Consider the following 5,599-nt stretch of genomic DNA (forward strand, 5'->3'; position numbering starts at 1 on the left):
TCTTTTGCCAGCGGCCGCCGTTGCCTCTGTTGCCGCTGGTGGAGGGCCCGATGGTGTTTTCGTAGAGGGTGACCTGAGACAGCATGGAGCCACTCGTGGCGGCGTTGGCAAGCTGGTTCTCGTGCAGAAGGAGGATGGAGCGCGTCTGCAGGGAGGAGGGAGCCGGAACCTGCATCATGACAAGGGTGGTTATGTCGGAGAAGTGAGGGTTGAGACCCCGAAGGCAGGTGAGGACCAAGGTCTGGTCGTTCACGGACTGCCCCTCATCCGCGAGCGCGTTGGAGAGGGCCTTCAGGCGGGGGCAGTAGGCGGTGACGATGAGGTCGCCTTGGACGATGGCCCGGAACTGCGCCTCGAGGTAGACGGCACAGGTGAGCTGATTGTTGGGGAAGAGGTTCTTGATCAGCGCGTATGCGTCGTACATAGTCTGATCTTGAGCCATGATGGTGTCGAGCATGTCTTTGCTGATGGAGCCGTAGAGCCATGAGCGGACGACGTAGTCCTGGCGCTGCCACTCGGCCGTGTAGGCGTCCGGCGGCGTGACGACAGAGATGTGATCGGTGAGCTCGTACTTGACGAGGAGGACAGTGATAAGCATACGCCACTTGATGTAGTTGGACTTCTGGAGGTCGAGGACGATGGGGACGTGTGTCTTAACGCTAGCGGCGTGGACGGCATGGGAGGCCGGCAATGTGGTGGATGGGGTGTGCGCCCTGGAGGTCTGCGCCTCGAGCGCCGATGACGTGGAGGCGGTGGTCGACATGGCTGCGGCCTGAGGAGGGAGGAAGATCCGCGGCGGCGCCTAGGGTTTCTGGGCGGCGGTTACTTAGGGTTGGGCGATGGAAGCTAAGTTTAGGAACTAAGGGCTGATAACATATAAATGTGAAATAGATTGAGGGAAGTCGCCTCTCAAGGGGCGATCAACTCATATATTTATAGCAGTATTAAAACTCTTGGAAACGAAGAAAGAACTCTATACGTGTATATGTATAGTCGTATGAAAACGAAATAAGCGCAGGTTAGCTATACAAAGTCATACTTTAACACGGGGAAACAGTTATTGGGCACCAGAAAAATTTCTGCCGTAATAGATGATATGAAAACAGATGCCAGAAAAATGTGGGCATTTTCAACTTTCAAACATTTTAAATCATGTTCAATACAATAATGTCAAACTGATATCAAACTAATCCAAAACAAATAAGACACAAATAGTACTTACTTATTACATACTTCATCAATCTATCAAAATAGCCTTTCGTCCCCGCTTTATAAATAAAGCTAACGTCCATAAGCATTAGAGATGGTTGGGGTATCAATACAATCACGCCAAAAGAAAGCAAAAAATAAATAAGAAAAAATGCACCACTACGCCTAGTGGTAGCAGGCTCAACAGTCCTGTGGAGAGGAGAGATGGCAGGCGGTAGCCAGAAGCGCATCCAGCATGAGCCCAAGATGGTCGCGGACCATCTATCTATATAATGGGTGTCAGTTCTGCAAGAAAGCAAGGAATTTGAAGAACGAGAGTCAGAGGCACGTGGAGGTATGACCATCTCAATCCACATTTTATTATGTGTCGTCCATAATGTCGAAGGCATCATCGCAAACACAAGGCATAATAGGTGGCGCTACATGCATGTTTGAAAGAGTGAGTGTGTGTGTAAGAGAGAGGAGTGTCCAAAAGAGAGAGAGAGAGAGAGAGGGTGTGTGTGTGTGCACGTGTGTGTAAGAGAGACAGAGGGTGCATGTTGGAAAGAGAGAAGGGTGTGTGTGTCCAAAATAGTGCAGCAGACAGACGAAGACCTATATATAGGATATAGACATATAGGGGATCGACAGAAATTAAAAGGGTTAAGGGAGAGAAAGGGAGAGTGAAAGAGTGTGTGTGGAATCGAGGGATAGATACTTATACAGAGACAGTGTGTGTTTGCATCTGAGAGACATAGACCTCAATAGCTTAGCTGGCTAGGGGGTGTAAGGGGTGTGTGTGAGAGAGAGGGGAGAGAGAGAAATGTGTGTGTGTCAGAGAGAGACCTTATTATATAGATAGGGTTCCGGAGAAGGAGAGATGGGTGGTGTTCGTATGACACTACAATAAATATGTCAACTTGTGACCAGCACTATTGGTCACTGAATGGTCACTGTTTTCAATTTGTGACCTTTTTGTGACCAAAAACATAAGGTCAAAAGCTGGCGGTCGTAAACTGACTATAGCGACCTTTCTTCTGGAATGGTCGTAGACGTTTATGACCAAAATACATCTACTTTGGCGTTTTGGTCACTAGCAACCTCACCAGGCCACGTAGGCATCCAGCATGGCAATCTGATGTGGCACAAGATTCAGCCCGGTCCAATTAGGTGTCTATATGGGCCGAGCCCATTAATTCAGCCCACTTATATTTTTTTCCCCAATAATTTTTAATAGCTACATGGGCCTAGCAAGCAATTCGGCCTTTTTATTTTCTGGGTCGTGGCCTTTTTGGCTCAACAATTACTTTTTTAAGACGGATCCAATAGTCAAATGGGTCCTAATTGAGTGGGTCCCAATGGTCAGGGTTAGATTCTTCAGATTTCAATTTTCTAGTAAATAAAAACAAATATTTAAATCAGAGCAGATTGAAAAGAGAAGTAATACTTCAAACAGATCAAACGACCAAATTTGGTACATTACAATCAAACATAGTTCACACCACGTTTATAATCGAACATAATTCACATCAGGTTTACAGCCACCAAGAACACAACTAAATTGAGTGTTTCAACTAAATATCTATAAAAGTATAACTAGCTCCAATGAGCTAGAACTAAATGCTTCTTCACTTCTTCATCCTAGAGCTTGCGACGAAACATGAACGAACGCCAGCATCTACATGTTATAGAACAAAAAAATGGTTAGGGACAAAATAAAAGCAATCAATGAAACAAAATAGATGGTATTCAAGATGATGTGTTGCATATGCAAAATAAATCAAGAAACTACAACAGGGGACAGGAAACAGAGCCTCAAAGTGTTCACTTGTCATGTTTTGTCCGCCATTTTGAGATTGACACGCACCAAGCAAACAAACATGATTGCTTTATTCTTTTTGGATTAAAACAGGAATATGGTGTTCCACCTTATACTACAACATCATCAGGATTAAAACAACAAATTTATAGTCAGAGTGCTGGATGTGACAAATATCAATTGAAACCAACTAGAACAGGTGAGCCAGGGATAAATAGCAGCAGGAAAATAATGGTACATTCACAACTTAAGTTCAGGAAAATATCACCACATGTATCAGTATACATGCAGCAATAGTATCATTGAGTACAGCAAAACAGTAGCTTGACCCATATAAGTCACAGCTCTAAAGAAAGATAGAAAGAAAGAACAAGTTTAGCTAGCTATGTATTCATAGTTGAGAGCTAAGCAATTTGTTTGTTTATGATGTAACTAACAGACCTAGTACAAGAAACAAGCAAAGTGAAATAGTATTGACCAATTCGATGGCAATACAAGCTAAGCAACTTAGCTAGTAGGTGACCATCCAACCCATGATGTAGCAGCAAGTGCAAATATGATATGATGTGAAGAAGAAGCTAGCTGGAGAGGTTGGGGATGAAACCAAAATTACAAACCATTGTCGGACCTCACATCACCATTGTTTTATCGTTTTATAAGCAACCGGAAACTATGCAGAGAGCAGACTGGACAGTAAAAGAATTATCAAGCAGAGCAAAACAGCAGCGTGGCCATCAACTCATAGCCCTGAAGAAAGAAAGAACCAATGGGGTTAGCTACTTATTTATTCAGAATTGAGAGTTGAGCAATCATAAAAAAACTAAAGATACTGCTTAACTAACTAAATAACACATCATTCAGTCACAAGGTATAATTCTGAATATAATATAACCAAAGACACTACGTACTTAGAACTCAAATTAAAGTGAGAATGATTTATGCAAACAATCTGATTTTATTTGTTTATATTAGTAAAAACAAGTCTATCAGGTAAGATCAAGAACACTAATACTAACACAGACATATCTTCCTTTATGAAACAAGTGTGCTTCCTTCATTAATTAGTAGTAATTGTTCCATGCTAATACAAGCACACGCCCTGGCCTATCAAAGTCTGAATCTAATTAAATCGCACCATGGACGTGTCATATCACCAAGGCAAGTACTAGTAAAATGTAGTTGTACTCATCCTAACTAGCGTTGTGTAGCAGTGCTAGAAGAAAGGCGGTTTTCAGTATACTACATGGCATGTCAAAAAAAATCCAAATTTCTATTCTGTTATTTCCATGTACCAAACGCAAGCCACAGAACGAATCACATAACTGCTATAGTGATTCTATCCAGATTCTCAAACCATGTGGAAGTATAAATGGATCTTCAATAGCCATCATTTAAACTGATCAGAATTGCAAAATGCCACCATCAGATCAGAACTCACGTAAACCTATAGACCAGGAAAATGCATCACAAGTTGTATGCTCACCTTGTCACTTAAACCTACAGACCAGATCAGCATGGTAGCGGTTGCTCATCCGCCATGCCTTTGAAGACGAGGAACCTGAGCAACTCGAACTTGAAGTATATGAAGCTCCCATTGCTGTGCGCGAAGTAGCAGCCGAAGCTGCAGCCCACCACACACTGCCACCCCGGGCCATGGATCGTGTCAAACTCCTGCAGTGCAGCCGTCCAAATCAGATCCAATCACTCGGCAGCACTTGCGCAGCTAACTGCTGATTTATGTTCAAGTGCATCGTTCTTTCTCTTGCAAGATTGTCTCTAGCTTGTTACTTGCAGATTCAGAGGCTATAGATTTGGTGCGGTATTGGCAAGTTTCTCACCTTCTTGATGTGCGCCATGATGCTCCGGCAGTCGAGGACGTCGAAGTGGTCGAGCGCCCTGGACGCCGCCGACGTGGCCTGCGGCTACATCTTGGCCGACATGTCGGTGTCCTCCACCGTTGCCTTCCCTTCCAGCATCCTGCTCGCTCGAGTGGACGAACAGTCGCGCGCATGGACCGGAGGTTGGGGGGAACAGCCGCTACAAGCACAGAGAGTGAGAGAGGGGGGATAGAGGCGAACCACCACCGTACCAAATCAAGAAAAAAACTGAAATCTGAGAGGGGAGATGGGTCGGACATTGAGGAGCAGAGGGAGATTTTGGAGACCGTGATGGATTTGGGAGGGGGAGACCATCCTGGTCGCCATGGGAGGGCTCACCGGAGAGGAGATCGCTGCTGCCGGCGCGCATCCTTGCAGGTTGACGAAGAACCGGTCGTCCTCGAGCAGATCAAGGCCATCCCGGAGATGGATCGGCGCTGGAGGGCTTGGGATTCACCGGAGCAGCGCGGGATCGAGTTGGAGGCGACCGAAACCCTAGCCACCACGGGCTAGGGATTCAGGCTCCCCCTGCCATGGCCATGGTCACGGGGTAGGAGTTGGGCTTGAGCTGGGTTGGATCTGGAGGCCGCCGGCGGGGCTGGTTGACAGGAGGTCGCCGCCGGCAGGTGGGATCGGGGGAGAGGATTGGATCGAATCGTGGGAGGTGCGGCGTCGCGACAGAGAAGACTTGGAAGGGGAGAGGAGGAGAAGGGAG

The 5,599-nt window shown here is 46.0% G+C and overlaps 1 pseudogene; it reads right to left on the reverse strand.

Moving 5' to 3' along the window:
* Positions 1-4,516: 4,516 nt before the first annotated feature.
* Positions 4,517-4,983, reverse strand: LOC119359489 (annotated as a pseudogene).
* Between the last annotated feature and the right edge of the window lie 616 nt (positions 4,984-5,599).

Source organism: Triticum dicoccoides, chromosome 2A, assembly GCF_002162155.2.
Source record: "Triticum dicoccoides isolate Atlit2015 ecotype Zavitan chromosome 2A, WEW_v2.0, whole genome shotgun sequence".
In the NCBI taxonomy this organism is placed as follows: domain Eukaryota; kingdom Viridiplantae; phylum Streptophyta; class Magnoliopsida; order Poales; family Poaceae; genus Triticum; species Triticum dicoccoides.